Below are 13094 nucleotides of genomic sequence, written 5' to 3'. Positions count from 1 at the left end.
GACATTTAACTTTTCAATGTCGTTTAAAAAAATGCTTTTGTTTTGGCTCCTAACCATTGAAATGCTTCCGTGTGTGTCTCTTTGTCTGTGTGTGAGAAATAGTATGCCAGAAAAAGAAAAAAAATATATAAGGAAATTGTGTTTTTTTTAGGGTGGGGTGGATGGTTTACTCATTTATGGTGAGCATAAGGTGTCACTATCAGGTTATTGTTGGGCATATTTAGGCTTCTGCGTGTCGAAACAGGGTGATAAAGAATGAGTTAAAAGTGCTGTTAGTCTAATTTTGCAATGATTCCCTTTTATTTTGTGTCATAATGGTTCTTTAGAAAAGGATGGGATCTAGATTTACTCAGTGTCCTTTGTCCGAGCACTTAAGTGAGAAAAAAAAGATCTGGCTTCTATTGTGAAATATCTATTGAGAGATTGCCGCCTGCAAACCAAAAAATTGCTTCTTGAAGCAGCGTGTGCCGATGAGTGAGTGTGAGTGAGTGTATGTCTGTGTGTATATCCGCACGTGCAAAGTCAGGCCTGATCTTGTGGAGTTGAACCCTCCACTTCTCAGGATGTGCAATCACCTCAAGGATGCTGATATGGAGGCTTTGACATGACCACAGACAACTTTTAGCCTCTCAATTGTTAGCGCCTAGTCAATTGTTGATGTTCTTATATGCAAGTTCCTCGTTTCGTGTAACTGCACGCCCTGTTAAATGTTCAGGTGCCTAAGTGGAAGCTCTTTTACAGCAATTTTGATTGTTTCAAATCTGCTTCCAAGCTTATCTTGATCTTGTGCCATTTGTTTTTTTTTTTTTTTTTTTTGTCCCCCTCCCCTACCTAATTTTTGCTAAGCTGAATTTCTTCTAAGCGACATGGACGCAAGTGAACGCAAATGAGTGTTTGACATCTTTTGTCGATGAAAATGACAACATTATGATCGGATTGTTTGGGTTATGAGTGAGGGAAAGCCAAACTCTGGACTTTGTGTGGTTCATTTTGTCGAGTGTCTGAAGTAGCACATGGTTAATTTTAACAAATATAAAGCGTTGAAAGTTATTTTTCAAGTTCTGAACTAACTTATCAATAGTTGCACAAATAGAATGAGATTTGAAAGAAATTTATGACAATGAAAAGCAAGTTGTTTTTTGTGCATTTCACATTGTTTAGTTATTTAAGTCTGATGTGATTTTTTTTTTGTCAGTAGCAACAATGTTGATATTTGAGGTCACTCACAAACTAGATTGGGTTTCTTTCAGTATTTAGGAATGATGGAAGTACACTGCATCACGTGAAAAGTTTTTCCCCCTAATACATCACTTTACAGTATTTTTCTGAGGAGTGATATCAATTGTAATTGAATTATCCATCTTTATTCTCAATTTTCTATTATTTTTTTTCTTGTTCTTATCGTCATACCCTCCTGAAACACAAGTCAGGAGAATTTCTCTCAAATGTCTTACATGTTGACATTCAAGTCTTCAACCGAGTTGTCCCATTTTTTTCTTGCATTGAACAGAATGCTTGCAGCATGAAAATTCCAAACAATGTTATTGAATTTAAAGCAAAAAAAAAAACTATCAATCTTCCAATGTCACAATTTTAGTTTTCATTAAACTGTTAAATTAAAATATAATGCGTCTTGGTTTTTGTCTGTGGTTGGTCAGTCAATTAGCTACAAAAAAAGCATCTCAATCCCTTTTGGTTGAACGACGACCTCTTGTGGCGTATTGTTTGTACTACGCATAGCAACCAACTAATGCAGCACTGACGTCCTCTCTATGTCCACCTGTCGCTTATCTTCTGTGTCCGCATATTTGTCTGTCGTTCTGTCCATCCGTCTTTCTTGCTCTATGCCTGTCTGCGTCCATCTGTCCACTTGGCCATCCATCTTTCTGTGTCCAGCCATCTGTCTGTCTCTGTCCATCCGAGTGTCCGTCCATTTATTACTCCTGTCTGTGCATTCCCTCGCCCAGCCCCTCTTCAAATTAGGCAACCAATTTGCCTTCATCTCATACTAAACATTTAAACTTATTTGTTCATATTAGAGTGGCACTTTTCTGCAACCAGAACAAATGAATATAGCTGAGTAGTGATCTGTAAAAAATAGCTTTTCTTTTTGCGGTCTGATATTGTAAATAGGTGGCATTGTGAGTGGAATTCAGCTTTGTACTTGCGTGCAGGGTGAAATAAGTGGCTGAGATGAGGGTTGTGTACGCGCATCTTTGTGTGTCTACGCGTAGTGTAATTTTGTGTTATGTGGGCCATTGACTGCTTTTCCGTAGCTAAAGAACAATAATGAGGTTTTTTTTCTTCTTGCTGAATATCCATGCCTCCATTCAGTGCATTGCTTGTGTTTATGAAATGGTGCATACATCTGTGAATGGGGAACAAGGGAGCGCACAGCCATTGGGCAAGTGTGAGTAAATGGTTTTTTTTTTTTGTAGTGGTGTGGTGGAAGACGTGATAAGGCAATGTGTGCTGGATGAAACACACAAACCTACCGAAGATAATACATCAGATATCAGCAGTGGTACAGGGATGAAACAAATGCAGGACATTGTGTCAATTCTTATGTTTTGCAGTTTAATTAGAACTCATGATTGATACCACGGTTGACCTTGAGTGTCCTTTCGTGAGAAGCGAGGCCGATTCTCCACTGTGTATAATACACCGGCAGATATCGTGACAAATGATTTTATATCTTGCACAAATGACCTTTTTATTTGATATGAGGCGACCCAGGCTTTCACCAACGGTCATGAATGCTGCACATAAATGAAGGTCAAATGACTCGTTGTCAGCTGTTTCTTTGAGCAGCTTGTTGCGTGAAAAATAGTAGCATACTGTTGTGATGTCCTAAGACTAGAACGTGGAAGAATAAGCAATATATGTGAATCAATGCTATTAAACGCACTGTATGTTTTATTCTTCTTTTCCTTTCGGCTTTTCACTTGAGGGGTTGCCACAGCGAATCAGTGTCCTCCATCTCACCCTGTTTTGTGCATCCTCTTCTCTCACACCCGCTATCATCATGTCCTCTTTCTCAACATCCATAAACCTCCTCTTTGGTCTTCCTCTCGGTCTCCTGCCTGGCAGTTCAAGGCTCAACATCCTCTTCTCAATATATTCAATCTCTCTCTCTCTCTCTCTCTCTCTCTCTCTCTCTCTCTCTCTCTCTCTCTCTCTCTCTCTCTCTCTCTCTCTCTCTCTCTCTCTCTCTCTCTCTCTCTCTCTCTCTCTCTCTCTCTCTCTCTCTCTCTCTCTCTCTCTCTCTCTCTCTCTCTCTCTCTCTCTCTCTCTTCTGGACATGTCCAAACCATCTCAGTCTGGCCTCTCCGACGTTCTCTTCAAAACCTCTATGGCATTGTATATTTTATCGTGATTGATTATTTACATTTATTTTCACACTTATAACAAGTTTTCCTTTGAGGGACTAATCAATCTACCTTTGGGTCATCTATCTCTCGTCTTTCAAATTCATCTTTCGTCTCCGATACCTTGTTTTGTTCATTTTTGTTGTTAAATTCCAATTAAATCATTCACTGCCAGACAATGTGCAAAATTGTGTCCACTCCAGTGCCTGGGTTTTTGTCATTTTCACTCGAATTCCAGGACCCACAGAATATTGAGTTTTCGGACTACATAAACATTCAATTCAGCATAAGAAACCTTAGACCACAGGTGTCAAAGTCAAGGCTTGGGGGCCAAATCCGGTCCGTCACATCATTTTTTTTGGCCCGTGAAAGCACATCAAACTTGTGAAATTCCATGATGCTTGCTAAATTATTCTTGACTTCAGATTTGAAAACTAATTATTAATTTGTTGTGCGCTCTAAATGTAATATGTGGAGGGTATTAAACATTCCAAATGCTTCTGCAAATTCATAATGGCCGTCGAGAGGAAAGTGGCAAAAAATGACTTTGACCCCCCTGCTTTAGACAACCGTCTTTCATCCGGCCAAAAAAGTTAATTCCTAAGTTATATAGGTCTGGAGTTTAACTGAACTTGAAATGGGGGTGGCTGGAAAAAAGGCAAATGCTGCCCCATCGTGGAAGGGAAAAACATTGCTAGAAGTCTGACCAGCACTTTATCAGCCCCCCTCCGCAAGAAAAACCATAACCCGAACAAATTCGGGAATGACGCTCCTCGTCATTGTCAATTCCCAAATATATTTGGGAATGGCAGTGAATGAGTTAAGTGCAATTGGATAGTTAGCAAGTGGCTCGGAAAAGCAGCAAAAAAATGTTCACTGTTTGTCAAAACAAACTGAACATTTTTTTTTACAAATGAGACTTCAAGATGGTAAATTCTATATGCTAAAACAATAAGTTAATCCCTTATTTCTCCCCGTTTTGCCTCTCCATACCTTTCCCCATCTATATGATGTATGTGACGACGGTATTTGCATTGCCACAAGGTCATGTTGTTAATGCACATTGGAGTTGTCATGGACTCTTAAGTGGTTTTTAATCAGCAATTATTAGTGAATGGAGGTGCTGTGCGAGCACTGGTGAAAGAGTGCCCATCAACGTCATGTCAATTTGCATCGCGGCCTCCACATTAGAGGTGCTTTCTGGGAGGCAGACGCCACCTGAGTACCTCATCTACACACACGCACGCGCACACAGGCATGAAGCCATTGACTCCATTACGCAGCCCCGTCAAAAAAATGTTCCGCTGCCAATGAGGAACAACCATTACAGGGCTGTGTGGGGAGATAATTTAGTGATGCACATAAAATCAAGTGCATTAAATGTTGCTCATTATATTGGAAGTCCGACAATGGTGGGCTTGCGTGGATGCTTCCCAACCATTTTCAAGGTATAAAGCAAGCGTTATTTAGGATGACATTCTGTATAAATAGCTGTCATTTTCACCTATACCTGAAATTGCCAATTAACCATGCTGGTTTCTCTGCGCAGCTTTTAATTATCTTTAATAAACGCTGAGGCACGCACGTCCTGCAATCAGGACTACACATTGCCATGGCATCCTCTGCCTTCCTTTGATGCACTTGGGTAGAAGCGGACCGTGTCTCCGTGCCACCTCTACGGACTGCATCATGGTGCTAAGATGCATCCCAGGAGCACTTGTACTGTTTTTCTAGCAGGAAAAATACCCGACCATGTATAGTTGGGCTTTTTGGGAAAAAAAAAAGAACGAGCATGTGTAATAAATCGTTTTTAACCCGAAAAAAACGGCCACGTAGAGTAAAGCTTTTTATCGCAAAAAAAAAAAACGGCCATGTGGAGTAAGACGTTTTAGGAAGGAAAAAAAAACTACAGTGTATAGTAAGGTGTTTTTACCATGAAAACAATGACTATTTATAGTAAGGCATTTTAGCACGAAAAAAACCCAACCATGTATAGTACGATGTTTTTGACCCCCTCCCAAAAACCGACCATGTATAGTAAGGCATTTTTATCAAGAAAAAAAAAGACCATGTATAGTAAAGCGTTTTTGACCAGAAATACACGACCATGTATAGTAAGGCTTTTTGTCATGAAAAAAAAACCAACCATGTATAGTACGCCATTTTTAGCACGCGAAAAAGGACCATTTATGGTAAGGCGTTTTTAGCCGAATAAAACAACCATATATAGTAAGGCGTTTTTGACCCCACCAAAAAACCAAACATGTATAGTAAGGCTTTTTATCACGGAAAAAAAATTACCATGTAAAGCAATGGTCACCAAACTACGGCCCACGGGCCGTATCCGGCCCATCATCACATTTGGCCCGGCCCCCTGAACAATATCAGAGGTGCTATCAGATGTTTTTCCTATTTGGCCTCCAGAAAAATACAAGTCAAAGGTCGGTTTTCGATCATTATCTGTTCCTATTTTAATCAATGGAATCAATGTATGTTGTTTATAATCGTGATTGAACAATACAAACACGCCTGCTCACAATAGAACGCTAAAGGAGTCGGTCACAATGCGAAGCGACACAAGAAAGTGACGTATGAGGAAGTGGAGGGGAGTCCGGTGATACATTCAGTTGCGCTCTATTTGGTCATTTTTTTGCAGATTTTGGTCACTAAGTCATTTTTATTGGTATTTTGCATTTGACTAAAAATATCATACTGCGTTTTTTTTTTTGGTATTTTAGAAGCTATAAAACGTTTTTTCTGATGTCCGTTAAGAAACAAAAAAGTGACGTCGGTTGTCCTTTAAGAGACTGCTCATTTGTGTCAGAGAGATTCTGCTCTGACAACTGAGCTGAACTTTTATCTGTTAAGATAAGTTAATGTTCCCTGGCTTTTTTTTCCATGAACACAGAATGAGTTATTTAGTTATTGTTTATTTCATAAATAGTGTTATTTCCTGTTTTTTCTATGAAGAACCCAGAGAGAGTTTAGTTATTATTTATTTCATGAATAGTGTTATTTATTTCCTGATTTTTTTTATGTGAAGAACTCAGAGAGGGTTATTTAGTTATTATTTATTTCATTAATAGTGTTATTGTTTCCTGATTTTTTTTCTGTAAAGAACCTGGAAAGGGTTATTTGGTTATGTGTGGCTTTCTGGAAAACAATTTTTTTAAACTCCCCTATGATCGTCACACTTTTTCTGTTACAAACTAACACCGGCCCCCCCATCACAGAAGGGAAAAGTTATGTGACCCTCACAGGAAAAAGTTTGGGGATGTATAGTAAGCCGTTCTTAGCCGAAAAAAAATACCAAGTATAGGAAGGCATTTTTAGCGGAAAAAAACAACCATGTATTGTAAGGCGTTTTAGACCAAAAAAACGACCATCTGTAGTAAGGCATTTTTAGCATGAAAAACGACCATGCATAGTAAGGTCTTTTTAGCACGAAAAAAAAACAACCAAGTATAGTAAGGCATTTTTTGCCGTAAGGTGTTTTCAGCCCATCCAAAAAAGTACCATATATAGCCCTGCGTTTTTAGCAAAAAAAAAATATGATGCATAGTAAGCCATTTTTAGCACGAAAAAAAACCAACCATGTATAGTCAGCCGTTTTTAGCACGAAAAACGACCATGTATACTATACATCGTTACTGCTTACTATACATTGTATAGTAAGCAGTTTTTAGCCGAAACAAATTACCATCTATAGTAAAGCGTTTTTAGCACGAAACAAAAAAAACGACCATGTATAGTCAGGCATTCTTTGCCCAAAAAATTTAACATGCATAGGAAGGCGTTTCAGCTTGAAAAAATTGACCGTGTATCGTAAGACGTTTTTGGCCTCAAAAAATGACCATGTATAGTAAGGTGTTTTTACACCAAAAAAGCACCATGTATAGTGAGGCATTTTTGGCCCAAATAAACGACTATGTACAGTCAGGCGCTTTTAGACCCAAAAAACGACCAAGGTGTTTTTAGCGGAAAAAAATGATCATGTATAGTAAGGCATTTTCATCACGAAAAACGACTATGTATAGAAAGGCCTTTTTAGTGCAAAAAAGACCACATATGGTAAGCCGTTTTTACCCCCAAAAAAGGCCCATGTATAGTAAGGCATTTTTAGTCGAAAAAACGACCATGTATAGTAAGGTGTTTTTAGCACGAAAAAGACCATGTATCGTAAGGTGTATTTAGCACGAAAAACAACCGTGTATAGTAAAGCCTTTTTAGTAAAAATAAAATCGACCATGTACGGTAAAGCGTTTTTAGCCCGAAAAAAATGACCATGTATGGTAAGGCGTTTCAGCTTGAAAAAATTGACCATGTATCATAAGACGTTTTTGGTCTCAAAAAATGACCATGTATAGTAAGGCGTTTTTACACCAAAAAAAACCCCACCATGTATAGTGAGGCGTTTTTGGCCCAAATAAACGACTATGTATAGTAAGGCGCTTTTAGACCCAAAAAAACGACCAAGGCGTTTTTAGCGGAAAAAATTGACCATGTATAGTAAGGCATTTTCAGCACGAAAAACGACTATGTATAGTAAGGCGTTTTTAGCCTAATAAAACGACCATGTATGATAAGGTGTTTTTAGCACGAAAAAAGTACCATGTATAGTAAGGCATTTTTAGCCGAAAAACAACCATGTATAGTAAAGTGTTTTTAGCACGAAAAAAACAACCATCTATAGTAAGGCGTTTTTACCATGAAAAAAACCCACCATGTATGATAAGGTGTTTTTAGCACGAAAAAGTACCATGTATAGTAAGGCATTTTTAGCCGAAAAACAACCATGTATAGTAAGGCCTTTTTAGTAAAAATAAAATCGACCATGTATGGTAAAGCGTTTTTAGCCCGAAAAAAATGACTATGTATGGTAAGGCGTTTTTAGTCGAAAAAAAAAAAACGCCTTTCAGCTTGAAAAAATTGACCATGTATCATAAGACGTTTTTGGCCCAAAAAAATGACCATGTATAGCAAGGCGTTTTTACACCAAAAAAAAACACCATGTATAATAAGGCGTTTTTGGCCCAAATAAACGACTATGTATAGTAAGGCGCTTTTAGACCCAAAAAACGACCAAGGCGTTTTTAGTGGAAAAAAATGACCATGCATAGTAAGGTGTTTTTACCATGAATAAAACCCACCATGACAGACAAACAGACTTAGCAGGCAGAAAGCTTAACTTTCCCAAAGCGCGTTTAAAAAATAAGCTTGCGATGTGTGAAACACACTTTTTTTTTTTACAATTCTGCAATACATTTTGCAAAGTGATTTGTTTGACTTCCACAGGTCAAAAAAGGCAGCAGCAGGCTATACAAAAAAATAAAAGCAAAAATTGGCATTTTTTTTATCCACTGGAGTGATATCACTTCACGACGAACCTTTTTCTATGAATTAGATTAGTAAGGCCTTTCTAGTAAAAATAAAATCGACCATGTATGGTAAAGCGTTTTTAGCCCGAAAAAAATGACCATGTGTGGTAAGGCGTTTTTAGCCGAAAAAACGACCATGTATAATAAGGTGTTTTTAGCATGAATTTTTTTTTTACCATGTACAGTAAGGCATTTTTAGCACAAAAAAAACGACCATGTATATATAGTAAGGCGCTTTTAGAACAAAAAAATCAAACATGTATAGTCAGGCATTTTTAGCATGAAAGCTATTCGCCCTTTTTGTTGTCCTTTTTTTAAGGACCTTGTAAACAAAGACCTTTATGGGGTGTTACTTACCATGCTGATCTGCCACTGACCCTGTGGTTGACAGCTTAGTTTGTTGGTTTGCCATCCTGATGGTCACATGTTCAAATCCTGATCTTGGCACTAATGTGCAGACTTTACATATGACCTTTCTCTTTTTGGAACTCCCAGATATAAAAATGTCTTTTTGTTTTTTTATGTATAAGCTTAATCTCGTAGTGCCACCATGGTCCCTCTGGTTTGGACATTAGGTTAAGTGTAAAAAGTCGCAGAGTTTGCATCCGTTTTTTTTTTTTGAATGACCACTATGATGGTACATATAACATACTTCTTACGGTGCTACAATGGTCCAGTGGTCATGGCGTCAGATTAACACTCGGAAGAGTGAGGTTTCGAACCCTCGTCAAGGCTGTTGTCCTCAGAGTTATTGCATATTCTATAGGTTTACTATATGCTTTCAACAAGGAAAAAAATTCAACAATAAATAAGAATGGTTTTTAGCAGAAGAAAAAAAACGGCCATGTAAATTAACCCATTTTTGAGGCGAAAAAAACGACCACGTATACTAAGGTGTTTTTAGCACGAAAAACTACCATGTATATCGTGGCGTTTTTAGCCGAAAAAAATCAACCATGTATGGTAAGGCGTTTTTAGCCCGAAAAAAGGACCATGTATAGTAAGGTGTTTTCAGCCGAATAAAACGACCATGTATAGTAAGGCGTTTTTAGCAAAAAAAAAAAAAAAAAAAAAGACCATGTATCGTAAGCCGTTTTAGCCGAAAAAAAATAACCATGTATAGTAAGCCGTTTTTAGCCAGAAAAAAGGACCATGTAGAGTAAGGCGTTTTCAGCCGAATAAAACGACCATGTATAGTAAGCCCGTTTTTAGCAAAAAAAAAAAAAGACCATGTATCGTAAGCCATTTTTAGCCGAAAAAAATAACCATGTATAGTAAGCCGTTTTAGCCAGAAAAAAGGACCATGTATAGTAAGCCGTTTTTATCAAGAAAAAAAACGACCATGTAAACTAAGGCGTTTTTAGCACGAAAAAATGACCATGTATAGTAAGCCGTTTTTAGCCCGATAAAAACGACCATGTAAAGTAGGGCGTTTTTAGCCGGAAAAAAAGGACCATGTATAGTAAGGCGTTTTTAGCAACAACAACAAAAAAAAAAAGACCATGTATAGTAAGCCGTTTTTAGCCCGATAAAAACGACCATGTAAAGTAGGGCGTTTTTAGCCGGAAAAAAAGGACCATGTATAGTAAGGCGTTTTTAGCAACAACAACAAAAAAAAAAAGACCATGTATAGTAAGCCGTTTTTAGCCGAAAAAAATAACCATGTATAGTAAGCCGTTTTTAGCCAGAAAAAAGGACCATGTATAGTAAGGCGTTTTTATCAAGAAAAAAAACGACCATGTAAACTAAGGCGTTTTTAGCACGAAAAAATGACCATGTATAGTAAGGCGTTTTTATCAAGAAAAAAAACGACCATGTAAACTAAGGCGTTTTTAGCCCGAAAAAAATGACCATGTATAGTAAGGCGTTTGAGCACAAAAAGCGACCATGTATAATAAGGTGTTTTTAGCACGAAAAAGACCATGTATAGTCAGGCCTTTTTAGTAAAAAAAAAAAAAAAAAAAAAAAAAAACGACCATGTATAGCAAGGCGTTTTTAGCACGAAAAAAATGACCATATAGTAAGGCGTTTTTCACACAAAAAATTACCATGACTAGTAGTGCGTTTTTAGCCGAAAAAAGGACCATGTCTAGTAAGGCGTTTTTATCGGGGAAAAAAATGACCATGTTTACTAACGTAAGGCGTTTTTCGCACGAAAAAATGACCATGTATAGTAAGGCGTTTTCAGCCGAATCAAACGACCATGTATAGTAAGGCGTTTTTAGCATGAAAAAGGCCATGTATAGTAAGGTGTATTTAGCATGAAAAACAACCACGTATTGTAAGGCCTTTTTAATTAAAAAAAAATGTCGATGTATAGTTCGGTGTTTTTCGCATGAAAAAAAACACCATGTATAGTAAGGCGTTTTTATCAAGAAAAAAACGACCATTTATAGTAAGGCGTTTGAGCACAAAAAGCGACCATGTATAATAAGGTGTTTTTAGCACGAAAAAGACCATGTATAGTAAGGCGTTTTTATCAAGAAAAAAAACGACCACGAAAAAGTATAGAAAGGCGTTTTTAGCCCGATAAAAACAACCATGTAAAGTAAGGCGTTTTTAGCCCGAAAAAAATGACCATGTATAGTAAGGCGTTTTCAGCCGAATAAAATGACCATGTATAGTAAGGCTATTTAGCCGGAAAAAAGGACCATGTATAGTAAGGCGTTTTTAGCAACAAAAAAAAAGACCATGTATTGTAAGCCGTTTTTAGCCGAAAAAAAACAACCATGTATAGTAAGCCGTTTTTAGCCAGTAAAAAGGACCATGTATAGTAAGGCGTTTTTATCAAGAAAAAAAAACATCCATGTAAACTAAGGCGTTTTTAGCCCGAAAAAAAGGACCATGTATAGTAAGGCGTTTGAGCACAAAAAGCGACCATGTATAATAAGGTGTTTTTAGCACGAAAAAGACCATGTATAGTCAGGCCTTTTTAGTAAAAAAAACAAACAAAAAAAAAAACGACCATGTATAGCAAGGCGTTTTTAGCACGAAAAAAATGACCATGTATAGTAAGGCGTTTTTCACACAAAAAATTACCATGACTAGTAGTGCGTTTTTAGCCGAAAAAAGGACCATGTTTAGTAAGGCGTTTTTATCGGGGAAAAAAATGACCATGTTTACTAAAGTAAGGCGTTTTTCGCACGAAAAAATGACCATGTATAGTAAGGCGTTTTCAGCCGAATAAAACGACCATGTATAGTAAGGCGTTTTTAGCATGAAAAAGGCCATGTATAGTAAGGTGTATTTAGCATGAAAAACAACCACGTATTGTAAGGCCTTTTTAATAAAAAAAAAATGTCGATGTATAGTTCGGTGTTTTTCGCATGAAAAAAAACACCATGTATAGTAAGGCGTTTTTATCAAGAAAAAAACGACCATTTATAGTAAGGCGTTTGAGCACAAAAAGCGACCATGTATAATAAGGTGTTTTTAGCACGAAAAAGACCATGTATAGTAAGGCGTTTTTATCAAGAAAAAAAACGACCACGAAAAAGTATAGAAAGGCGTTTTTAGCCCGATAAAAACAACCATGTAAAGTAAGGCGTTTTTAGCCCGAAAAAAATGACCATGTATAGTAAGGCGTTTTCAGCCGAATAAAATGACCATGTATAGTAAGGCGTTTTTAGCCGGAAAAAAGGACCATGTATAGTAAGGCGTTTTTAGCAACAAAAAAAAAGACCATGTATTGTAAGCCGTTTTTAGCCGAAAAAAACAACCATGTATAGTAAGCCGTTTTTAGCCAGTAAAAAGGACCATGTATAGTAAGGCGTTTTTATCAAGAAAAAAAAACATCCATGTAAACTAAGGCGTTTTTAGCCCGAAAAAAAGGACCATGTATAGTAAGGCGTTTTCAGCCGAATAAAACGACCATGTATAGTAAGGCGTTTTTAGCATGAAAAAGGCCATGTATAGTAAGGTGTATTTAGCATGAAAAACAACCACGTATTGTAAGGCCTTTTTAGTCGATGTATAGTTCGGTGTTTTTCGCATGAAAAAAAAACACCATGTATAGTAAGGCGTTTTTATCAAGAAAAAAACGACCATTTATAGTAAGGCGTTTGAGCACAAAAAGCGACCATGTATAATAAGGTGTTTTTAGCATGAAAAAGACCATGTATAGTAAGGCGTTTTTATCAAGAAAAAAAACGACCACGAAAAAGTATAGAAAGGCGTTTTTAGCCCGATAAAAACAACCATGTAAAGTAAGGCGTTTTTAGCCCGAAAAAAATGACCATGTATAGTAAGGCGTTTTCAGCCGAATAAAATGACCATGTATAGTAAGCCGTTTTTAGCCAGTAAAAAGGACCATGTATAGTAAGGCGTTTTTATCAAGAAAAAAAAACAT

Source organism: Hippocampus bargibanti, linkage group LG16 (assembly GCF_051943395.1).
Source record: "Hippocampus bargibanti isolate YZ-2025 linkage group LG16, ASM5194339v1, whole genome shotgun sequence".
Lineage (NCBI taxonomy): Eukaryota > Metazoa > Chordata > Actinopteri > Syngnathiformes > Syngnathidae > Hippocampus > Hippocampus bargibanti.
This window is presented reverse-complemented; position numbering follows the sequence as displayed.